This window comes from Vanessa cardui, chromosome 19, assembly GCF_905220365.1.
Source record: "Vanessa cardui chromosome 19, ilVanCard2.1, whole genome shotgun sequence".
Classification (NCBI taxonomy): Eukaryota; Metazoa; Arthropoda; class Insecta; order Lepidoptera; family Nymphalidae; genus Vanessa; species Vanessa cardui.
In genome coordinates, this window is record NC_061141.1 from 704,773 (window position 1) to 732,327 (window position 27,555).

Consider the following 27,555-nt stretch of genomic DNA (forward strand, 5'->3'; position numbering starts at 1 on the left):
CATTCTGTTCATTCGCTAATGAGTCAGCTCTTATCACTGTGATACCTGATATGATAAGTCTTGATGCTGATAACGAGCATCAATACGCAGCTATACTATTTTATTATTTGTGGGTCAAGGTTCCTTAAAATTGTTGGTGAATATTTGTTAAAGAGGTCTATTAAGATTTCAAGGTCTTTGAGGTAATTTGGTTGAACATTTTTGTTTAATATTTTTTTTGTGTAATTTAGTATTAAGATGTTATTGTAAACACAGTTTGTTGATACTAATAAATGAAATAGTAGAAATCAAAACAAACCAAAGTTGCATCAAAAGTACCGACTAATTAGTAAAACGTTTTTGGGGGGAAATATTTTTTTTGTTTTGTGAAAATACATACATGTCTTGTGCAGCTGTCTTAGCTAGTCTGGAGAATGGTGGCTGTTGCCGAAAACTGTCCTAAAAATATACCCATTAATGAGACAAATTTGCCAAGCAACGGAAAATTATAATATTATATTTAGAAACTTCCTTGAATATTTATGAATGATTAGAGGAACAGAACCTTACCTATTACGATACATTTAAATAAAGAAATGTATTATTTCGTAATATCTATAACAACAAACCTCTTGAAACGACTGCTGTTAGGTCGATGACGGCGACGGGATTGTAAATATTTGTTCAACTGATAACACATTGAAACTGTAACGCCGAAACAACTCGTGAAACGTAACATTTGATGTTTTCTCTTCCGCAGAGCTCTACCTCAGCGCAGAACATGGTCCTGAAATGTCTTTGATAAAATAATAAAAAATAAATATTTAAGATACTACATAACTATATATGGAATATATGTTTGTAATATTAAAATAATATTTTCGCAAGTTTTGTCTATCTCTATCCGTCTAAGACGAACCTAACATTAACTTTTTTGTTAAATTCGAACGCGGACATAACTTTGTGCAGCCCTTACATAGTCATCAGATGTTCTACCGTTAAACAGCCAATATCTTCTCGTATTGTTTTGTTTCGGTTTGAAGGGGCCCATGGCCAGTGGTGACCACTCAACGTGTTGTCATGTCGAAGAAACTCGAGTTTGACTAGCTGTGCGCCTTTGCGCCGATAATGAAATCTTATTTCCGAAGTTTCTTTCAGCGTACGTCTTTGAGCCATGTTTAAAACTTTTAAATGTCTAAGTAATTAAATCAGTAAGCACAAACTGTCTCAAAATGTTAATTGATTTTGAACATTTTAACTACTAACATACTAATTTCCCACCTTTTATGGTAATTTAAGTTATTTGTTAACATTGTCTATAAATAAGTCTAATGAGTTGATTAAAAACCATTTGATCAGATGTATACAATGTCGCAATGGAAAGGACGTAAGCGCCGGCTAATTCGAGTCGCTTAAGGTTTTTCTAACGTAATTGGCTAGCGTCGAGTCTGGGTAAAAGGAACGGTTAGTTAATCATGTATTGAATAATATCCATTTTTATTGATGTATTTTTTACCAATGTTTTTGAATTTATTAATCGGCAAAGTTAAAAAAAATTGCGTTTTCTTAGAAACAGGTACCTCACTCGCAGGAAGACTTATGACTTTACGAAATCGGAAAATTGGCGTTAAAAGCTTGTATTAACGTCATACAATAATAATGATTGATTCTATCAAAGTAATCAATGATACTATGAAAAAATATAATAGAATATAGTTGAAAATATATAATGACGTAAGATTGAGTATCCCTACTTTTTGAAAAACATTCCGCTGAGATACCAAGATTAAAAATCTACCGGACTGCTTTCTTTTGTACAATATAACCTCCTCCTTTTTGAAGTCGGTTGAAAATAGATTAAATGTCTGTTGTACTTACCCCAAAGTTACCAAAGTATATTACTTATTATAACACTGTGAACATAACCAAAATATACTAAACAAGTCGAGTAATGATATTATATTATGATTTACATGTACTAGAAACAGAAATGTATCCAAAATTGATCCTTTTGGAAAAGATATGTCTTTAAGTTTTTCGACCCACTACAGGTATCCTACAATTGCATTCCAACTATTTACAATTTTGCACCACTATACATCCATATATATGGGCTTAATTTGTGTTTATAATTCATCTCGTGCTCGACGGTGAAGGAAAACATCGTGAGGAAACCTGCATGTGTCTAATTTCATCGAAATTCTGCCACATGTGCATTCCGCCAACCCGCATTTGAACAGCATGGTGGAATATGTTCCAAACCCTCTCCTTAATGGAAGAGGAGGCCTTATCTCGGCAATGGGAAATTTACAGGATGTTACTTTACTTTACTTCTATCTCTATAGAATAAGAAGAGGAGATTTTAATCTAGCTAGATTTAACCAAAACCAACTGACAATCCAACATTGCCAGTTAAATAAAAGCTTGAAATACATAATATATTACTATTTCTATAAAACAAGTCTAATAACAGGGTTTTGATAAAATGCGCCGCAATTTTTATAATGATTACAATCAGCGAAACTCGTGCGCAAGACATTAAACTTGCCACGTGTAAGTTAAGATTCAAAATACGCATTACCAAATAAATGTTTGTCTATTTATTAATGAGTATTTCGAAACACGGTTTAAACACTTAGCCCTTCTCGAACCTTGACTTAGTGGGTGTCATACACATACTGCCTAACTGACTTATCTCAGGGACCGCGGAATTAAGCTTCTTTATGCCAGTGTGTTTCGATCAATGATGTTGTAGTAAACAGATATGTTATTAACGCGCAAATAGTGAAGACTAGAAAACGTCCTAATTGAGACGTTTGCTTTTAGTCATTTTACGTAGTAATACGTTATAATACATAATAATTACGTAGTAATACGTTTTGCGTAAATAAAACATCTAGTTATCCCTTTCACTTATTGTTTTTATAAAGCTATCCTTTTTACTTTTAACGAAGTGTAAAAATAAACTAAAATAAACGGTCCCCGGCGCGGCGCACTTTATTCTGTGTTTAGTATGGATATAACATATCTGTTTATTAGAATATCATTGGTTTCGATCGACGAAGACACGAAATATACTATTAAGGTACCTATTCAGTAGTCTACTTAGAAACAAATTTCATGATGATTTCACCACCGCCCAGGGATATTATCGCTACAAATATTAACCTTTCTTTACATTGCCAATGCGCAACCAACAGTGAAGTGATGTTCTGTCACTTGTTACGCTCACTTATCCTGCAATCCAGAACACAAATACGTACTGTTACCTTTGGGCAGAATATATGATGAGTGGTTGGCACACCGAGACAGTTTCTCACAAAACTCTAGCACCAAGGGATATATTAGAATTTCAAAATCGTAGCACGTATAAGTTATTTAAAGAAGGCAACCGGCACACAACATACCGTGTTAATGAAGAAGTCATATTAAACGTTATCGGTATAAAATGGCTTTAACTAAAAACATGCCGGCACAAAAAATACACTAAAGGGTCAGGCAAAAGGTTTTTGAAGGTACGGGCCCTCATCCCCTCCTTTCCCATCCCTCTTTAACTAATAATTACCCTTTAAAATTATAGATACCAAATAAGAAATATTGTGCGCAGGGTCGTGATTTTCTAGCTACAGAAACTAAAGGTTTAGTTTAAAGGGCCCCCTGAACTCTGGGGCCCTGGTGCACTGCACCTCCTGGCCCTACGATAGCTACGCCACTGGCTCTTGATGATGATAAAGATAATGATGATGTAGATATCCGCTGAGAATGAATTTTACGAAAGTCCCTCACTAAGGGGTGTATGGTTAGCTGTGGGTTCAGCTAGTTATTTTATAAAAATAATATACGGTTTTAGAAGACCAAGTATGACTCATTATTAGACGCTACTTACCATACTCAATTGTATGTAAAACTTGTATGCGCGTTACTATTAATTAACTCTCAAACTTAAATTAACAATGTATTATTAACGAAAATGTTTTTCTCATCAAGTGTTTTTATAACGATTATATTCGGTATTATAATTATATGTGACGTGAATTGTAAGGTCATTTTTTAAATAATAATAAATAAAAAATAATGTTATAATATAAACTATTAAATTTAACATATGAGGAAAAAAATAAATGTTAAATAACATTAAAAAAAAAAACATTTTTAAATATAAATTACCCAACTTATGTTAGAACTGGTTTAAAATTCAATTACGATATAATTATGTGTGTGGCTGTATATTTGTGTTTGTGTATCAACACACTGACACAGGCCACTGATCGATCGTTATCGAAGTGAAAGTTGCAGGTTTCCTTCTGATCCCTGGATCTCACATAAGAAGAAAATAGGAATATTTTGAAATACCATGAAAAACAGTAATGCCTGTTTTTTTACAGTAAGTACATTAGGTATTTCCTTACAGATTTTCATAATATTTCCTGTTTTCGTTACACGTATTTCTAATCAGTTCTTGCCGGTACGATCTGCTTTCCGAACCGGTGATAGCTTTAAATTTAATTCAACACTAACTTTACTTCAAATTTTGGTGTTTGATATGGCGCAACGCACATATTTATTTTATCGAATATTCATTCGTTATAAATCTTTTCCAAAAATATCATAAAAAACAGATTGCTAACTTACATTAATCATTGTAACATAGTAAATAACAATAACTTTGTTACTAATGGTGACATAATATTGAATTATCGAACGTGTCAAAAAGCATGCGCGTGAATAATTCGAATCCGTGTAAAATTTGTTTTACAGCGTATGCACTTCTGAATTCTGACGGTTATTGTCCTACTGTCATCTGACGCTTGCTTCGTGAGCGTCGCTGAGTGATCAGACCAGACCAGACCTCAGTGTGTAACAGGCATTCGACGCGAAAGGGTGTAGTTGTCACCGCGTTAAAGAATCGCGAGTTATATTTATATTTTTTTCTATCGTCATAATTACTGTTTAATATTACCTCGATTTACAGTTGACTGTATAAATTACTGTGTTGTGTAAAGTGATTAATAAGACGCCATTTTAAAGCGGTTTTGTTGTTGTAAGTATTTTTTTTTAATAACAAGTTTTCCTAATTATTAAATAAGAAAATAATTTCATTAAAATTAACAATATTATATATAAAAACGTATACATTATGTTATATTTTTTAGTAAGACGGCTTTTTTGTTTAATATATGTTAAACATTTTTTTTTATTGACACATTAAAAAAGTTTTATTTATAAGAACTTAAATAAATTTTTAACACAAAAAGTAAACTCCTAACACGTTAAAATTTTTAAATTTAAGACCAAAATAAGAACTTACTTTTTTACTCATCAGCTGTCACTTGTAAACAACTTTAAATTATGGGTTATTTATTGCATCACAGATAAACGTTAAACGTTTTACAGCAACTGGTAGAGATCTTCAAAATATTTCATTTTGTTTTATGTAAATTGTATCTGACATTGAATTCGCAGAATTGCAGAAATAAGTCGCTCCGACCGCTTGATTCTTGTTTCCTTTCGACTTGAAATTTCTCAATACAATTTTGAGGTTAAGATCACTTTTAATCAGTTACCTACGTTTACGTAAAGTGTTAATTTATGTAAGCTGTCCTGCATCTATATTAATATAATTAATTCCAAAGTAACTTAATCTGTTATCTCTTCACGCTTAAAGCTTAGAACCTTAGAAGATTAGATTAAATTAGGTTATTAGGCTATTTTAGAAATAAATAAATAATTTTTTAAATGGAACCTTCAGGTTGTAAAATGGGGGTTACAGTTTGTGAGCTATAGGTAAAGTTTTATAAATTTCGCGCGGTTTTATTTACAAGTTTCACTAGTTATATTATCGAATCGTACTCAACTTAACTTCTCCAAGAACTTATGAGTTTTTGTAGTTCTAGAAAATGTAAACAGAAAAGTCTGCAAAAGTGTCTATCTTTTATATAGTTGACACACAATAAAGATATATGTTTTAAAAATGCTATAATTAACGATTTATTTGTCACAAAAAATAATATTTACCAAAATAAATGGATCATGGACATTTCGAACCGGTAGTTTTAGTAAAATAAACGATAAATACGCGCGGCGTGTTGTAAGACGCATTACTCGCATAATATGGTGAAAAATGGCACAGGATGCAAAGTCGATATACTAACTACTTATCTATACATATAATAAAATTGGAGTGTCTGTTTTTAATATTAAAATAGCCCCTTTTTACTGAATGCATATATATGTATACACGGTACATATATCAAAATAACATTTTTTACAATTTTTTTTACCTGTCTGTTCCGGCTAATCTATGGAATGGCTGGACCGATTTTGACGGAACTTTCACGTGCAGATAACTGATATGATAAGGATTAGCTTAGGCTTCAATATTTTGTTTTGTTAAATTCAAACTCGTACAAGTTCGCGGGCATATATAGTTAATATATAAATTATATTAATTAAAAATCTATTTATAGATTGATGATGTCGAAAGCCCGGAATCACTGTCTCACATTTCATTTGGTCCACACAAATATTAGTTATGACTTGAGGTCAAATCGCAAACTATCGACCCAGAAACAAATTGCGAAGATCATTGCAACAGTTACTTTATACTTGTACATAGTTTTATAATATTATGGCTTTATATAATGTATTATGTAAGTGAGAGCAGAGATAGCCCCGTGGTTAAAACACGTGCATCTTAATTGATGATTGCGGGTTCAAACTCAAGTACCATTCAATTTTCATGGGCTTAATTTGTGCATATGATTCTTCTGTGTGTGTCTCACATGTGTATCCACCAATCCCCTTTGGAGCACCGTGGTAGAATATACTCAAAAGCTTCTCTTCATGGCTCTAGCTCAGCTGTGGGAAATTTACAAGCTGTTACTGTACTGTATTTTTTTTTTGTATATAATCCCAATGCAAGTAGCTAAAGCACTTGTGTTATGGAAAATCAAAAGTAACGTCGGTACCACAAACACCCGGATCCAAGACAACATAGAAAAGTAATTAATTTTCTATATCGACTCGGCCGGGGATCGAAGCCGGGATCTCAGAGTGGCGTACCCATGGAACCGGTATACTCGACCATGGAGGTCGTTTGTATTATTTAAGTAACGTAACAATTATAGAGATCCTATAGCTGCACAAAACCTCCTATAAAGTAGAAAGGTTACAACTTATTCTATGATAATATTCTGATGCGGATTGGTTTATGTACGTTGCTATACGTATACGTACGAATTGAATTTGACATATACAAGCTTCCTCACAATAGTTTCCCTTACCACCAAACTGATTGCTTACTAAACGCAAATTAACGAATTAAAACTCTTAGTACAAAATTATATCTCGTGGTCGATGACACCAATTATGGGAATTTTTATTATTAAAAAGGAACCTGTTTATTTCAATAATACACATATATTTCCAAGTGTTATCTTAATCATAATTATAAACTTAACACATAAAAGGTTAAGTTGTATTTTTTAAAGGGTGAGTGAGTTAGTCTAACTAGAAACACAAGAGATCATAGCACATAGCATCTTAACTCCATAAGCTTTATTTAAACCGAGCTCATGTTTATGGCCGATGGTGACCACGTACCATGAGACTCATTTGCATCTCAACCTACCTTTAATGTAAAAATAATGTTGCTTTCCAATAACAAAAACTACATAAACAAAGGCTTTAAAACTGTGTTATGTTTATATATTAAAAGTGTAAAAATGTTAATATATTTTTATAGTAATAAAATAAATAGCGAGATTATAATAAGCCTGGTATTGTAAGCGAGGGGAATGAAACAAGATTTGTATTTTAATTCGAAGTGAAGGTCGTTGAACTTATAAATGGTTTTGAAGAGGCTGTGGGGAAAAATTAATTATTTTAACTTTGAATGCCTAACGTTATGTTATTCTTAAAGTCAAACACGAGACAATTACCATTTCGGTTATTCAACTTATTTTAACTTGGTGCGTTTTTGTAATAATGAAATCAACCTAATACATACAAAAACAAAATACATTGGATGATAAAATGCGTAGAATGCTTGTTGACTTTCCGGCAGGTGTATGTATATAATTTTAACTAATTTTTATTTAACTAACACAATGTACATGAGTAACTACTAAGTTCTTAGAAGATGGTTCTTATAGGCAGAATGTACCTTTCGAATCGGTGGTAGCTTTAATTTTAATATAGTTCTGTGAATGCCGATTCAAAAGTGCTTGGAAATACTATTAAATACTAGTCTACTTATTAAATAAAGTACATTTTGATTAATTCAGTAAATCGTTTTAAAATTAAAACAATTTATTTAATAAAATATAATAATTACAGATAAAACAAAATATTTCATTATTGTATAAAGTAGGTAAAGGGTAAGTATTTATTATTATTGTTTTCAACACATACCTTAACAACAAAGTCCTTTTTGGTGTCGATCTCATTGGACTAATTCTTGCGTTTTTTTTAATTGGGCCTTCACTTAACTGCTTGTTTGCTCCTCTTTTTTTACACGACTTCAAAAGGTGGAGGTTATGCTTTTAACACGAGACATTTTCATCTGGATCGGCTTCAGATAGTTTTGTAGTAGGTACCTACATAACAGAAATAAACCTTATAATAAAAAATTAAACATAATTTGGCTGTATATTTTAATATCTTTGTCATTCTTAATGTTTTTTTAATACGCATTATCATAATATGGACAATAGACATATATATTTTTCAATTTATTCTATTTTTGAATTTGTATGATTTGAAGTAAAAAACGACATTAAGAATAATTCATCAGTAATATTTTTTGTTTTTAGAATTAAAAAAATGAAACTATTTTTTGGTATAATATTATGACGAACTCTTTGTTTGCTTGTGACAGGCTGATAAATTACCAACCGCGAAGACTACCAACTCGCTCGTACGAATATAAACAAAAAAGTTAAAAACGTAAGAGGTTGTTCCTTTCATAAACTATACTTGGCACTTCCAATACAATTAAACAACATATCACTTAAAAAGGAATACAATAAAAAAACAAATAAAGCGCAAAGCAAAGATTTTTTTTAAATAAAAAAAAAAATACTTAAAGCTGTCAAAAGTTTATTTATAAATACCGCATATTCATTATGATTTTTTTATTATATTTACATATCATTATACTTTACTGACATACTCAGTTAGTCAAGTGTTGGAAAAGACTAAATAAAGAGATTATTGCCGGTTCTACGCGGTAATATTTATCTTAAAATTTCAGTATAACATTAAAAGTGCTTTTATATGCTTAATAAGTAGGTTAACTTGAACAAAAGATATTTAGATTGATTGATCTGAATCTTATTTTAGCTTTACATGCACATGCAGATTTACAAAATAGTAATTTCATTATATATTAATTAAAATGATACAATTTATTTTTTACTAATTCACACCTGTGGCTTCGCCTTCGTGTGCCAGGTTAGGTTAGCTTGTACATCGTCAGGGTAGCATGCGTAAACGATCCCGTGGCGCCCACTGAATAGACGGAGAGGGTACCGCTGGTTTTTAGTGGGTATTCCGATGTGCCAGGGCGCACTCGCTGTCCAGGCCACAGGGTCCCACATAACCCCATACACCCCCTTCCCATTTCCATCCACGTGGGCGAAGCGCGTAACCCGTTTTTCCAGCAAGATCAAAAATATAAAAGATTATTGTGCCCATGTGTTTGCAATCCAAATTCAATTAATGGCTATCGGTTGTGTAATTAAGACACTACTGCGTTTATAACAAACAAATAAAAAAAACACTTTTGCAATTATTATGTTACTTAGATTATAAACAAACACATCGCTTACATAAGACTCTAAGATGTAAATATATATCTTACAGCATACCCAGGAAATGCTTCGAATAGCGAGTCGATTTGCAGAGCTAATTTTCAATCTATGCTAATCTGTACTTAAATTATAAATGGCAAAGTAACTTTTAAACTACAACTGAGATGAATTTGATCTATGATCTGTGTAAGATCCACGGCTTCGACTTAAATCCACTGATCCATTTTGGATCATTTCGAATGTCAGTGTATCGGTATCGATTAATAGTTTACTTTTAACATCAATATATTATCAAAAATATTTCTTTTTAATTGATATGGCCAATTAGGCCACCCAATGATAATTGGTCAACAGTGCTTATAATAGCGCTGTAAGGAATATAAACCATTCCTTACATCGCCCATCGCATCACAAATGCATCACTAACCATGGAGAACTAAGCTAGCTCACTCTTCAAACTGGAATACTATGAAGAATATTTGGCAAGTGGCCGACCTACGCAGATGGGTTAGCAGAGCCACACCAATAATGTTGTTAACACCTATAAAGATGTATCACCTCGAATGTTTCCTGTATCAAATATTATATTTAAGTGTTTAGTGATAAGTCGGTGGTGTAACTTTTATAATAAACTAGCCCTGTGCCCCCGATCTTGTACGCGTTTGAGTTTAACAAAAAAAATATTGGAGCCCAAGTTCCTTCTTATTACATCTGTTATCTACCAGTGAAAGTCCCATCAAAATCGGTCCAGCCGTTCCAGAGATTAGCCGGATCAAACAGACAGATAGACAAAAATTGTAAACAGTTCTATTTTGGTATATGTACTGTCTATACATACATATGCATTGGGTAAAAAAGGGCTAACTTAATGTTACAAACAGACACTCCAATTTTATTATATGTATAGATAAATAAATAAATTTAAATAATGCATAGAATTCAGATTAAATCTATGACCTATAGTACAATTGGGTACGTGTCACACTTTTCTTAATTCAAAATCCATGTTTGAGTTTGCCATTATCACACGTCTGAGAATGTATTAATCAGTAACGCACCAAGCCATTCTTTTTGTTACATGTTGCTCAAAAATCTTTTGCTTAACACTATTATCGTGTGAGTCTATACGCTCTATTGATTCCGCGGTAGGTTTTTATAAATCGACGCTTTTTATACTCTAAAGCGCGTTGCAATGTATATGAATGAATTGACTCGCCCCGGCTTCGCACGGGTGCAATACTGATACTAAATATACTACAGAATTTGTTTATTTACAATATCACATTAGAAACTTCTAAATTTGACAGTGTTTCTTTACTATATTGTCCATGTATTATATACAAAACTCTTTCATAAAATCACTCTATCTATTAAAAAAAACCCTATCAAAATCCGTTGCGTAATTTTAAAGAGCTAAGCACAAGAGACAGACAGCAGTATGCGACTTTGTTTTGTACTATGTTATTATGTTTTGGTTTATATTTGAATAAACGAGAGTCGGTCATAGTATTGACTCGCTAATTCAGAAGAAAAACAATTAAATTAGCATCTAAATATTATGTTATCCTGATTTCCACACAGACACAGTAGCCAATCACTCAAATACGAGTGTACGAGAAGGATGGGAAAGGATTTCGGTGCTTTCCGGTATAGTAATATGTATCATTATTGCATCTCAGGATAACCCAATAATTTTCGTAACCCTACCTAGCTACTGTAAATTAGTCATTAGATTAACGGCACTATTCTCAGTTATCCAATTAAATGTATACTAATATTATAATCAAGTCTGTTTGTATTTAGAGGTACAGTCAGAGTAAGAAAACCTTCATCGGTTTTTAAATTCATTCCTTTATCAAGTCTTAAACTCTTAGTACCTTTTGTATCTAAACATCAAATCATTGCGACGCAAGATGTCATTCTCGATCGGTAAAGCAGATCATTGCTCATTCTGAGCACACGAAAATAGATCTTAAGGTGACGAACCTTTACTTACCCTGACTGTACTTTGGGTCATCCGGAACTAATAAACATATTCTGTTTGTTTTTTACATGAAAAGGCTTATTACTGTATGCTGTAGAGTATACATTTTATTTAAATCACATACATACTCTGACCCCAATGTAAGTAGCTAAAGCACTTGTGTTATGGAAAAACAGAAGTAACGACGGTACTACAGACACCCAGACCCAAGACAACATAGAAAACTAGTATCTACATCGACTCGGAATCGAACCCGGGACCTCGGAGTGGCGTATGAAAACCGGTGTCACCACTCGAGCACGGAGGTCGTCATTTTTTTTATTGATGACGTGCCCGTGCGCGAAACATTGAGGGTCGCTCGTCTTCAAGTAGTTATTAGCAAACAACTCAACGTAAGTACCCGGCTACTTACGTAAGATCACGATCAGCATCTCATCTCACAACTCATCTCGGCAATAAGGCTGTTTATATGCATCATAATATGTCTAATATTATAAAATTGAATGTATTTATTTTGTTTGTATGTTAAACCAATAGATAAATATACTCTGCTTATTATTATGACATTAAATATAGCATCGAGTGATATTTATGTAATATATCAGTGTGTGTAGTAATGTATATTATATACAAACACACACAAACAATGATTGGAGAGGATGTGAGAGCATAAGAGAATGAAATGGCGTATATCACGGCGAACAACACGTAACTTACACCCAAATACTGCCAAAATATCTCATGTTTGAAAGGATAAGTTGCCGACAAGATGTACTAGCATAACACGGATGTACCTGATGAATATGTATCGCCAGTAACGACAATCATGTGAGTTTATTGCTTCTATATTCAATAAAGGAGTTCGAATTGACTATTGAGATTTATTTGTTTACGTATATACAACGACAGTTTTAAATTTCCCACTGCTGGGCTAAGGCCTCCTCTCCCTTTGAGGAGAAGGTTCGGAACATATTCCACCACGTTGTTCCAATGCGGCTTGGTGGAATACACATGTGGTAGAATTTATATGAAATTATACACATGTAGGTTTCCTCACCATGTTTTCCTTCACCGCCGAGTACGGGATGAATTATAAATACAAATTAAGCACATGAATATTCAGTGGTTTTTTCCGGGTTTGAACCCGAAATCATCGACTAAGATGCAGGCGTTCTAACTACTGGGCCATCTCGGCTCTTACGTATATATATATACAATATTTGTTTTATATATTTTGTATATGTTTTATTAAAACCTTAGTGTTAGGCGTGTGAACTCGAGACGGAAGTTAGTTGTTTGTAATTACGTACTTAATTCGAAAAAACATCGACAACGTAGTTGCATGCATTCGAAAACATACCCAAAACTGTAGGAAAAGAGGGAAATCTTTAAAATGAATGTTTCTTTCGCGATTCAAATACTTTGTATTCAGCTTTGTAGAGAATTTATGTAATGTTTATGTTATAAATTAATTATCTGTATTTCGTGCTCATAATATAAATAATGTTCTTATTTAAGTTTGTAGACTGTTTTCTTTATTTTTATATACCTAGTAATGTATTTCGTAATTGGTTATATCTGCCACATAAGTAAATACTATTAATCCTTTCATATATGATAACATGTAGCATCTTAAATATCAAAATCAAAATAAACTTTATTCAAGTAGGCTTTTACAAGCACCTTTGAATCGACATTTTACAATTAAATGGAGCTACCACCGGTTCGGAAAGTAGATTCTACCGAGAAGAACCGGCAAGAAACTCAGTAGTTACTCTTTTTCAATTTGTTAATTTAGTTAAATACAATTATTTAAATTAATATATAAAAGTGACTATTATAAAAAAAGTACATACTTTTTTGACTCTTTCGTATAATGGTAAGATTTTATATCTAAGTCCTTGAGGTCGCAATTTGATATCATGGGTAGCCAGTAAAGAATATTAATATTTAGACCACTTTCACAAGACCAGCGAGGCAGACCTCTAATATATACATATACTAAATTTTCCAAGGTCACTGAGTGTCCAGGCAACATTGACCCCTTGGGAATTTGCATACATCGTCAAATTCAGAGCCAAATATAAGGCATTAGGCATGTAACAAACGTATATATAAAAACGTTTGTACTCTATGCGTTCTCAAATAAAACACCATTATTATGAACACGATTTGGTCAGTGTTGGTACGTCTGAGAAGGTTTTTTTAAAAATATATTTTCTTTTTGTATGTTTGTCCTTCACTTTAAACGTGTTATGTATACGCTTATTTTACCCAAGCAAAGCCCGTATACTAAGAAATACTAAGTAGTACAGATCGTTTTATTTGTTTGTTAACTTATTATTTTTATATATTCCCTGACCGCATTTCTATAACTGAGACAGTTATTTATTTATACCTGGATATCTGAGACACCGGCTTAGTGGAATACCTCTATAAGTGAAACAACATTGGAGGTCCCTTAAAGTCTCACTGAACGAGGTTTTTTTATGGTATAGGTTGGCGGACGAGCATATGGGCCACCTGATGGTAAGTGGTCACCATCACCCATAGACAATGACGCTGTAAGAAATATTAACTATTCCCTACATCGTCAATGCGCCACCAACCTTGGGAATTAAGATGCTATGTCCCTTGTGCTTGTAGTTACACTGGCTCACCCACCCTTCAAACCGGAACACAACAATACTGCGTTTAGCATTAGAATAATTGATATTTAACTACCCAGACGGGCTTCCCTACCACCACTGTATATAAATATAATGTTCAAGGTCAAAAACTTTCTTAACACAAAATCTTACAAATATATTAATTTTTATAGATATCTTTGACGAGATGATTGCGTACGATGATTGTCACTCGAATGTATACATGTAGGTCACGTCCGTGCGTCGGCCCTGACGTAATATCTCCGAAACCCGTTCTCGTCTATTTGAATGAATAATTAGATGGATTAACTTATCGTTTGAATAATCTACATACTTTATATTTATTTCAGAGTCCGTATGGGTTTTGTTATTATCATGTATGTTTATAAGAACATCAAATAATAATATTGTTAAGTGTATAAGTCGAGATGGCCCAGTGGTTAGAACGCGTGCATTTTAACCGATGATTGCGGGTTCAAACCTAGACAAGCACCGCTGTTTCATGTACTTAATTTGTCTTTATAATTCATCTCATGCTCTGCGGTGAAGGAAAACATCGTGAGGAAACCTGCATGTGACAAATTTCATAGAAATTCTGCCACATGTGTATTCCACCAACCCGCATTGGAACAGCGTGTTGGAATTCCAAACCTTCTCCTCAAAGGGAGAGGAGGCCTTTAGCCCAGCCGTGGGAATTTACAGGCTGTTGTTGTTGTTTGTTTATTAGAACATCAAATAATAATATTGTTATGTGTTATGTCACAAAGATTGATATGGTTCAATAGTTACAATAGGAACACACATATCTAAACGGAAAATCGCAGCTTCAAAACTAGGCAAGAGTTCTACTTGTGATTAATTTGTAATCCACCTCGTGTTAGTCACACCATCTTTCTTAAATCCTGTGCATTAATTAACGTTATTAACGATATGTAGCAGCCTCTGTATTAGTAATAGTTTGTTTACCCATACCCATAACTAATCTAGAATCACATATAAACAAATTCAAGAAGCAATATCAAAAGTACTAATTAGTAGTTTGAATCTAATTATTAATACTAAAGTAGTAGTTTGAATCTTCATGTATCACGCTTCAAGATTGCTTCAAAACCAGACACAAGTACGAGGCTGAGAAGCTGTCAATCATTACAAGCTATTTATTTAAAACAATAGCATTCACATAAATGTTTGGATAACGAAAAATATTTTTCCCTATAACACATTACACTAAAAAACCGGTAACGACGTGGCCTTGACTGGAAACGACTTCGCAAGAGATTTTTTTTAAATGTTACAAAGTGGTTCTTCTTTTAATCTACACAGACAGCAGTGCAGTGCCTTGTACTTGTTTCTTTTATTATTAACTAGTAGTCGACTGCGACTCTGCTTATATTTTAGAGAATTGGTTGTGATATGTTTGCTTCATACCAAATTTTATTAAATTCAGTTAGGGACGTAACATCTTAGTTCCCAAGGTTGGTAGCACATTGACGATGTAAGGAATAGTTAATATTTCTTACAGCTTCATTGTCTATGGGTGATGGTGACTTACCATCAGGTGGCCCATACCTATGCACGTCCACCTATCCTATAAAAAAAAATGGTCTGGTAGTGAAAGTGCGACAGACAGACAGACAGACAAAGTTACTTTCAAATTTATAATATATATAGATTCTAAACATTCTTATATAAATATATGTTAAAGTATTCAGATCGTCCGAACAATAGTTTTGTATATAAGAACGTATGATTGAATAAACTTGCCGCTTCGCAAATCTCAAGAAAAAAAGGAGGTATTGTTGTATGAGACACAGTTGGTTTAAAGTTGCTTTTACATTAAATAACATACAACGAAATAAATGAACAACGTTTGAGAATAATTAAAGATAAAATGAAATTGTAATCGAAAATTTCGTGAGAATTAAAGTGGTAACAAACAAAAAATAAGTTTCAACAATTTCATTTAAAACCGTATGTAAAAGAAAGAGACAGACTCTTTATCTCTGTCTAGGAGAGGGTAGAATCGCCTGGAGTATAAGAAGATAAAGATCAAGGCAAGTAATATATATTCTAAAATATTGCATAGAATTTAATTCTTAACTAATACAATGCGAAAGGTGGTTTCTTATGCAAGTCTTACTACTTAATCGATCATCATGATATTTTGCATAAGCGTTGACAGGCGTAAGAGAAAGACATAGGATAACTTTAATATAACCTCCCTCCCTCTCGTACTCCCCGTTACGCACAAGTAGCAACTATAAAGCTCGACTACATATACATAAAAGACCTAATATCTTATTGAATCGAACACTAGACAAAAACAGCAATATTTTTCGGTCTGTTCAACAGATCCAAACATCAAACCATCAAAGAGGAAGTGATTACAGCAACAGCACAAGCTAATATCAATTTAAGTGTCTAAAATTTAATTTCAAAATAATATAGATAAATATTAAGGTTGTTAGTATTATGTACGATGATTCAAATACAATCCATATTCAACAGGAAGACAAATAGAACAGAAAGTAAATAGACATCAGTGCTGATAGATGGCACGATAAATATTAATCATTTACGACGTGATTGTGAACCACTAACCGTTTTTTTTTTACTAAAATTTTCCGTACAAATCCAAGATATGGAATTTATTTTGTGTATGTTCGCCGAATAGAGCAACCCGCCTTTCTTGTGTTTAATTTGTGTTTATAATTCATCTCGTACTTGACGATGAAGAGAAACGTTTCGTGAGTAAATCTTCATGTGGCTAATTTCAACGAAACTGTGCCACATGTGTATCGACTAACTCGCATTGAACCAGCGTGGAGAAATTAGCTACAAACTTCTCCTCAAAGGGAGAAAAGACATTAGCCCAGCTGTGGGAAATCTACAGGCTCACACTATTACTATGTATCCTGAGCATCATTATTTTATATTATTACTTAGCAACAATTATATTTTTAGCGTTCGAGCGTTATTTTATACCTTATAATCCCACTGAGGATATAAGGATGCATTTACATTGGCTCACTTATCCTTCATAATGAAACACATCATTACAAATTATTGATTATTGAAGTTGTTCGAGGGGTGTCTGGATGACAGATCGAATGAAATCATCGTTACTGGTGATCTGAATCACTTCTTCACATGAGAAAAATCCTGGGTTTCCATGTTGAATGAATTATTTTACCTCAACAGTTAAACATTTATATGTTTAATACATGTTATGTATGTATGTGTTTCTTGTTATTCCAAACAATTTACATGATTTAATTGTACAGAAAGCTCAACATTTATTTATGAAATTATTGCAAGTGTCGAGATCCATGTCTACTAAAGACATCGCGTTATTAGACATTAAAGAAAGCTCTAGAACCAACATTCACCGCTCTTTCCGAAGAGATATGATTTGGAGACCTTTAAGAAAAAAGCATAATTATTACTCAATAGCCGACAAAGCAGCTGCTAGCCCCACGGTGTTACAGATGTCCATAAGCGCTGGTAACCAATTATAAAATTATTATTTTTTAAATTATTTTATCATTAGTTTTCTATGTTGTCTTAGGTCTGGGTATTTGTGGTGCCGTCGTTACTTCTGATTTTCCATAACACAAGTGCTTTAGGTACTTAAATTGGGATCAGAGTTATGTATGTGATGTTGTCTCATATTTATTATTTATTTATAAAACAATTGCGTAAAACAATGACTCTAAAATGTTAGATACTTAGTACAAAACGTTTTTCTGTATAGATGTCGTTTTCTCTTTATAGGTAAGCCATTTGATATATCATTCTAACGTACCTTAAGTGAGAGCGTGCGGTATTTGCGGTTCGATTCCTGTAATAAGTAAAAGTGATTTTAATATCAAGCGGTTACATGCCAAATGTTTAGTATCACCATTCATTTATCTATAGAAATCTAAATTAAATTTTGAGGTCACATTACAAGATCTACTATCTAGTTTGACAAAGTTCTTCGGTTCTTCTCAGGTCAGGGTGTTTCCTTTTCCGGATCGGTAGTGTTTATTTGACTGTCAATAAGTGTAATGCTTCCATAGTGAATAAAGGAATTTGAGTTTTAGTCTACCTCTGAATAAGGCTTCAGATCCCGTGTTCCTTTAATTTGCAGAGATCAGTAGTAGTCTGGAAGTTGACAGCTCCTCCGTCTGAATTATTTCTATTATTGCTTTGACTGTCTTCTGTTATTATGAGAGTAAAGGAATAGAGAAAGTATTTGTGTTTGTCTATATATGGCCTGCGTATTGGTCTATTGTCACATGTGAGTGGCCGCCAAATCTTCCAGTATTTACAAGGTCAAAGTCCTGGGGCCACAAATGAGTTGTAGGTCCTCCAGCAACAGAGGTTTTCTGGCCCTAATTATGATATTACAAATTAATTTGACCATTTTAATTCCTGTCAAAATGTTTCACAACAATATGTTTAGTCTCTGTAACAGTAACATTCAAAATAGTATCTACGAGATCATTTTATTATAATTTGTTTATATCTAAACATTTTGTTGCCCTCCCCTAAATCTGGCACTAATTTATTTATACCGATAAATGGATATATAACACTTAATAAATGTATGTATATGAGTCCTGAATATGTGTGTGTGTGTGTACAAATGCACGTGTAGAAAATCAAACAAGGTAAAACATGATCTGACTGTATAGTTAGGTATTAATGGTAATAGTGATTCAACCTCACAGTCAAGAGTTATTAGTCGTTCAACTAATAATTTGTAACATAGATTTGTAGTTAAGGGGAAAATATCAAGTTTTTTTTATTAATTACATTATAGAAGTGGCGTGACGATTTTATGGTTACCTAGAAACTTTGTCTTTGTTCTTTATCGAAATGATCTCTCGCCTTTTGTTACGTGTACTAAAATGCCATATGGACTTAACCATACCAATATTATAATTTTTAAAATAACTCTGTATGTCTGCCTCTCTTTCACGATCAAACACTTTAATTGTTGGTAGGGCTTTGTGCAAGCCCGTCTGGGTAGGTTATCACTCATCAGCTATTCTACCGTACACAGTGTTGTTGTGTTCCGGTTTGAAGGGTGAGTGAGTCAGTGTAACTACAGGCACAAGGGACATAATATCTTAGTTCCCAAGATTAGTGGCACATTGACGATTTAAGGAATAGTTAATATTTCTCACAGCGTCATTGTCTATGGGTAATGGTGATTACTTACCATCAGTTGGCCCATATGCTCCTTCCCCAACTTTACCATAAAAATGAACCGAATTTGATGAAATTTGGTGTGAAGAAAACTTGTACTTAAAACGGTAGCGAAGCCATCGGCGACAACTAGTATTTCTCTAAAATGACATTAAGAAACATGAAATACATTCATATTGAGTAAGCACATGTAATTTGTTCTTAATAGCATTGAGGAATCGCAGATGGAAATTAGGCGAGTCGCTATTAGGAACGTTAAGATTATTATTATATTCATTAATATAGACGAAAAATAACATTGGTCCTAGAACACTCCCTTGTGGAAAACTTTATATGTTTTTTATGTTCCCTTAAAACTTTAAGTAGTTGTAGTCGAACTAATTTTCGATTTACTTTAATAACTAAACGGAGCCATTGGATAGATGATCTTAATGAAATGTAGTTTTAGTACCATTGGATTTGTACGTAATTAACTTGTGTTTATAATTGAACTAACTTCCCACGCGTCACCTTAACAACATCTCCTCCACTTTCACGTTTCTGTGAGCAGTGGTGACCACCAGTGGTGGCCGAGTTGTCAGCATACTTAAATAATAAATAAAAAAAGAAATAGGCAAACTAGATAGTCATTATTCGCCACAAAAATGTTGACACAGCAATTCGACCTGTGACCTCGTTGGGAAATAATGTTCAATAAACAATCTCCCAGACACAGTGGTTTGAACACGTACATCATAACCGATGGTTACGGGTTCAAACCCAGGCAAAAAGCAGAGTAATTTTCATGTGCTTAATTTGTGTTTGTGTTTATAATTTAGGTTTAAAATTGGTAAACGACATATAAAATCAGTAAAAAAAAAGAAACAAAACAAGTTAATTTGGGTCATGGTACAATAGAAAATAAAGTATACACAAAACAAGATAGAAAATAACAGACATGTATAAAACTGCTTAATCTTAAAAAGATACCACAATAATGCAAAATAAATAAAGAGATTTGATACGCAATGCCAATCGTGCCCTACATAGATGTACCATTTAGCTTCCAAGTTAGATTCCAAAACTCAACGCTGATCATGGTACCCCATGTAGTTATGACGGCCTGTGATAATCGGTCTAACCTGTTTCGTTTTGGGTGGTGGAAGCCACATGTTATGCAGTCTTTGCTTCATTAATAGATGGGCTTATATTTCTTTATACCCATTAGACATTGTCCTGAGATTTGCGCAAACAATGAGTTTGTTTGCGCAAATCTCCAGCGATATCTACTCGTGTATTCATTATGTATACATATTGTTACAGTTCGTTGAACTGTTGGCCTTAAAATAGCCCTTTTTAATGTAATTTCGAAGTAATAGGAACCCGCATAGACGTCGTATCGTATGCAAAAAATGCATACAAATACCAACCCGTATGACATTTCAATTCAGAAACTATTCTATATTTAAAATTGATGACTCAAAAGTATTATTGTCCCGTTTACATTTTACACGACAAATTATTTTAATATTTAGAAATGTCTAAATTATCTTCATCGTATTATGTGTAAACGGTGTCTGTTCATAAACATACGATTCACTGAAAAATAAAAATAAAAAAAAGAACAATACTGTGTTTAATTAAAAGCTTCAAATATTCATTGGTTTATAATTCGTTCATGTTACATTTATATAAGCGTTTCACGTCCAAATCAAAACACGAATTAAACTTAAAACAGCCGATAACATAATACATGAATGTGATATTTATAAGTAAGCGTCGGTCCCACACGTGAGTCACAGTTCTTATGATTATATACGAAGTGTATAAAAATGTACGAGAATATGACCATTTAGTGTGTCTGCACACAATTGAGTATTCTGCATTCAGAACAAAATAATCATCGTGTAGTCAAATACTTATTTTTATTTAACATTACTTTTGAATGGATTTTAATGTTAAATTTATTTTATCAAATCTATTATGCTACAGTATCATTTGAATTATATAAGTTTTGAAATAAAAATATATATTTTTAAATTTATGATGAGTTTAATTTACTCATATTGTATGAAATATTTTAATCTATATTCGATATTTGTATGTTAGCTATTTAAAAAACACATAGATACCGATCTAACCTACCTCTAATGAGTTGGTTCAAATAATATCTATAAATGAAATAAGTAAATCGCTAGAATTTGAATGTGTTTGAAATATGTTGGTATTTCATTCCAGTGGAAGCGTTACTTCTTGGAACGGGACTTCATGGAAGTCTGTTGTGTTTGCGAATCACGAGCGACAATTAATATTGTCTATTGTATGATCTACCGTCTAGACATGCCATAACGCTTGCATATTGAAGAGTTCTCAAAAGCAATTAGTCTTAGAGATATGTACGTACACATATTTTTCAATCTTATTTTGTACATGATTAGAAAACGATTCTATTAATGAAATTAGTACCACATATGTCAGGAACAATATGTATTTAAATTGGACTAAATCTTAAGATTAAGTAAAGTATTAATTAAAATCTTATTTTAACTTGACATATTATGTGTGTTTAAAATATACATGGGAACTAGAAGCACTCTAATCGGCGTTTTGGAGTTATTTCATATGACGATGAACTAATACTGTATATTTATGAGTCAAAATTCAAACGTCTGCTGAAATATTTTTATTTTTAACCGACTTCTACCTTACAATTAAATTTATTATATCGGTTTGACTGAATAACTTTTCTTCACAAAATTTATTGATCGCGAAAATAATTCAGACTGGATATAACTATATAATTGTTTACATACGTTTTTATTTGTCGATCATTATAATATAAAAACAAATACAATTTGTTGCAAATATTTTCTCCTTATTAAACCTTAATGGTAGGTTTAATAAGGAGATGAGTAAGGTAATTAAGTTACATGACGTAAAGATAAATTTATTAATTATTATTTAAATTAGCACAAAACTGAGAGGAGAGAAGTGTTACAAGAAATAGGTAACCATAAAGTGTATTAGAAAGGGCTGGCGTCTTCGTGAGAACTTCACTTTCAAGGCCCTAAGGACCGAGGGCAATGGCGCTCAATGGAATACAACGCTGATCTAAGATATCTTTGTAGCGTTTTGTATCGCTGTGTAATGATTCCCATCGTTTATGCAAACACTTCGCAATATTGAGATATACGACTAGATACTTCGAATTTATTTAAACTAGCTAATGCTTATGTGTGATACAATGACTCTGTTTTAACTATTTTTAATGACTTTTGTTTGTGCCAAGAGGGCACAGATTATTTCGCTAATGTCACGTGCGATGGAGATTGAACGGTGCAGTCGAGATTGCAGGCTTAAATTAATTTTAAGGGCACAATTGTAGTGGATTCTCTGTTAACCCATAACCTAAAACAATACAATCATATATAGGTACATAATTAGATAAACATATAACATTATTATTAATACAACAAATAAGAACGATCACAAAAATATTTACAACTTAATTTTATTACGCTCAATATATTTACATAAAAATTTACAAACTGCACTAAACACACACATTAACAAACATTCAACATTAATAGGGCGAGCAACTTTGGGAGGGAAACTCAAACTCAAACTCAAATAACTTTATTCAATATAGAAGCATTACACTTTCTTATTGATGGTCAATTGAAACACTACCACCGGTTCGGAAAAGAAAATACCCTGACCTGAGAAGAACCGGCGAAAGAAACTCAGCGGGTTTTTTATTTTTTATTTGTCTCATATATTATTTAAACAATTTAATATGAGATGAAATAGCCAGAAGGCGATCGTTTCATTCCCAAGGTGTGCTATCGATCATAAACTCATTAATTGTATAATAACCTTTTGCACACAAGCGTTCCTTAATAATTTTCTTAAATTTGGCAACAGAGGCATTTTGAACGCTTTCTGGGATCCTGTTGTAAAACCGTATACATTGCCCCACAAAAGAGTTACTGACTCTATGTAGTCGAGTAACAGGAGTAACAAGTTTGTGTTTGTTCCTTGTACCAATGCTATGAGTATCACATTTTCTCATGAAATCATTAAAATTTTTTTCGTACATACATAACATTGCAGAATATATATTGAGAAGCAACAGTCAATATCTTGATTTCTCTAAATTTATTCCTTAACGATTCTTTAGCTCCTAGGTTATAGATTGCGCGAATAGCCCTCTTCTGTAGCACAAATATAGTATGGATAGCGGCTGCGTTGCCCCACAGCATAATACCGTATGACATTATACTGTGAAAGTAACTGAAATATACTAAGCGAGCCGTATCAACATCGGTACATAATCTAATCTTTTTGACCGCGAATGCCGCAGAACTCAGTCTACTCGCCAATCCGTTAATATGGGGGCCCCATTGCAACTTGGCATCAACAGTAAGGCCAAGAAACTCAGCAGAATCAATTGGATCCATAGATTCCCCGTTAATGAGTACATCGGCTTTTACATTATGTACATTTGGTGTACTAAATTTCACAATTTTTGTTTTATTATTATTAAGCCTAAGATTGTTTACGCTAAGGAGGTATCATCAGCAAACAATACTATATCATGTTTGTTCCCAACAAGAAAGGGCAAGTCATTTATATATGTGAGAAACAGAAAAGGTCCAAGAATTGATCCCTGAGGGACCCCCATACCAACTGAGACCCCAGGAGACCTATTTCCTTTAACGTCAACCCTCTGAATTCTATTGTTAAGATTAGAAGTCAGAAGGTCAAGCGCACATTCTCTAATTCCATAGTGATAAAGTTTCCTGACCAGAGTCTCATGTTGAACACAATCAAAGGCTTTGGATAATGCAGAAAACCCCTAAGGCATCCCGTGACTCCTCCCAGGCTTCATAGATATTCTTAATAAGCTCGATACCAGCGTCTGTTGTCGAGCGACCCCTCGTGAATCCAAATTGATGAGAACGTCATATACGGGGTGGAGGAGTTTGGGGCAAGAAAACAGTATATGGGATAAGGAACCTTCGTCAAGGCCACATTCACACAAAGAGTGATCTCTTTTGTTTTAACTAAAACCCCAAATGGACAAATAAATTGACAGATAGATAATACAGCCGAGTAACTAATCTTTAAGATTAATTGCGATTCGATATAAGTTGTATCGAAATGAAATCGGAATCGGATTGCAATCGATATAAATATGTAGAATTGATTCTCAGTTACAATTAAGTTGAGGTTAATTTTTGTTGTGAAATTATCGAAAATGAATCGCTAGAGAAATTTGATATATTTATCGTTATGAGTTATTTAGTTACTTAGTATTTATTGTGTATTAAGTTTGAAGCAAACTATTATTAATGTTGACTTTCATCTGGAATATATTATATTTTAATCGTATTTGACTATTATAATTTTGTATTACAAATGATTGAAATGATTACCGACGGAATTACTTGGCGATTCTTTTCTGGAGATTCTACATTTCGATCTTGACGATGTTCTGTATTCAAAAGTGGTCACAAAGCTTACATATGTATATAGTATATATTGCAGAGATTTTATTACACAAGTAGGAATAAATGTAAATTTCCTACTGATGAGCTAAGGCCGAGTACTCCTTTAAGGAGAAGGCTTGGAGCTTATTCCACTATGCTGATCCAATATGTTTATCAAATCTAATTGTTGGATTTAGCAGAATTTAATTGAAATTAGACACATGCAGATATTATAAACACAAATTAAGCACATTAATAGCACACAGAAAATTCAGTGGCGCCTGAGTTTGAGCCCACAATTATCGGTTAAAATAGTATGATTATTTATTGATTTACTTTTCGTGCTCAAATTGAAACGCCAATCGTCATGACGATAGACACATAATATAGCTTAAATGTTTATTATGTCAGTGGTTTTGTGAATCAAATATACATTCTAGTCAGATAATAAAAGTTGAAATTGATTCGCTAATTAGTATTTACGTAATTTAAAAAAATTCAAATTGAATTTTTATTCGCAGAAGTTTAAATATATTAATATGATTAGGACTAATACGACCATGGCTTGGCCTTGACCGATTTCTCTAATGTATATTTAATACGTAAAACGTCTAATTTGTCTTATTCGTACAGTCGGGGTAAGAAAAGGTTTGTCACATTAAGACCTATTTTCGCGTGCTCAGTATGAGAGATAATCTGCTTTACCGATCGAGAATAACATATTGCGTCGCAACGATTTGATGTTTAGATTCAAAAGGTACTAAGGTACTAGTTATTCTACCGCCAAATATCAGTACTCAGTATTGTTGTGTTCCGGTCTGAAGGTTGAGTGAGCCAGTGTAACTGCAGGCACAATGGACATAACATCTTAATTCCCAAGGTTGGTGGCACATTGACGATGTAAGGAATAGTTAATATTTCTTACAGCGTTATTGTCTATGGGCGATGGTGACCACTTACCATCAGGTGGCCCATGTGCTCGTCCGCCAACCTATACCAAAAAGGGCCTAAGACTTGATAAAGGAATTTATTTGAAAACTGACGAAGGTTTTCTTTGACTGTAAATAATTGAATTGGAATTGAGATGTTCTAGAGGATATCACGTGGGCGACGTGATCACGACTGCACTTACAAACCCGGACTTAGCACCTATGTATTTTTATATACTTACGTCTATATATTTATTTTTGGAATTAATATCGCTATGTGTTAAAACGTCTGCGCTTGTGTTTTGTAAGCGTGTTAAATAAGTTAAATAATTATCATCTCATGTATTAGGAGCTTTTATCTTAGCAATAAACGTCTTTTTGATGATACACGTATGCTAATGTAATCTAACCTGACAGTAAAAGATCGCCTGTATAGATTGGCGCTGTAAGTTTTATTAAACATTTCTTAGATCACCAATGCACCTTGGTAACTTAGGGAACAGTTAAAGTTTCATTAAAATCGGTCTAGTACATTCATAGTTATATATTTTTATTTTAGTTCACTCGCTATTTCTAATTTTGAAGTCGGTTTTTTTTATAAATTACTAGCGACGCGCCCTGGCCCTAGGAGGGTGCAATGCTGATACTAAATATACTGCAGAATGTCTTACAATGTTCACAGTTTTTTAATTACTCTTTACTTGATTATGCATTTATTATACATATAAACCTATCTGTGGAATCAATTTATCTATTAAAATAAACCCCATCAAAATCCGTTGTTTAATTTGAAAAATCTGACCATACATAGGGACACAGCGGTAAGCGACTTCGTTTTATACAATGTAATGATTTATGTCTTAAATAATAAAAGTGTAATTGTCGAGTAAATTAGTCACCTCACGGCCGTCACCGCTGTCCATAGTCCTCTAGTATTGTTTCCCATTAGTCATTATTACCGATGTCACTGTCCTGTCAACCATTCTAGGTTATATCTTTTATCTGGTATTAGACTGGTTGTCACAACCTTCGTATCTACACTTAACGACGCAAATATTATGTTAGAGGGAGTACAACTGACATTTAAATAATTACAACACATTACATATACTTCATATGTATCCTTAAAATCCAATAATTTTCAATGAATAGTATCAATTTTTTATTAACTAGCTCTGCCCGCGACTTTGTGCGCATTCGAATTTAGCAAAAACGTTATTGTAGTTTGTTGCACGCTGTTCCAACCCGCATTGAAACAGCGTGGTGGAATATGTTCAAAACCTTCTCCTCAAAGGGAGAGGCCCCTTTAGCCCAGCAGTGGGAATTTACAGGCTGTTGTTGTTGTTGTTGTTGTTGTGACCTATGTTACTCCTTATTGCATCAGCTTTCAACCAGTGAAAGTACCGTCGCAATCGGTCCAGCCGTTTTAGAAATTAGCCGGAACAAACTTACAGTCCAATTTTATTATATGTACAGAAGATACGTAGTCGCGCCTCGGCCAACAGATTGTAAGTCCACACCAGCCGACATCGGCTC

The 27,555-nt window shown here is 33.2% G+C and overlaps 1 protein-coding gene across 1 annotated transcript in view; it reads left to right on the forward strand.

Annotated features, from left to right (window-relative positions):
- Positions 1-4,804: 4,804 nt before the first annotated feature.
- The window catches only part of LOC124538088, a 110,412-nt gene continuing 87,661 nt past the window's right edge, over positions 4,805-27,555 (forward strand). The window contains exon 1 of the mRNA XM_047115094.1: positions 4,805-5,020. The gene's annotated coding sequence lies outside the window, so the exon portion shown is untranslated. The remainder of the gene's footprint in view (positions 5,021-27,555) is intronic.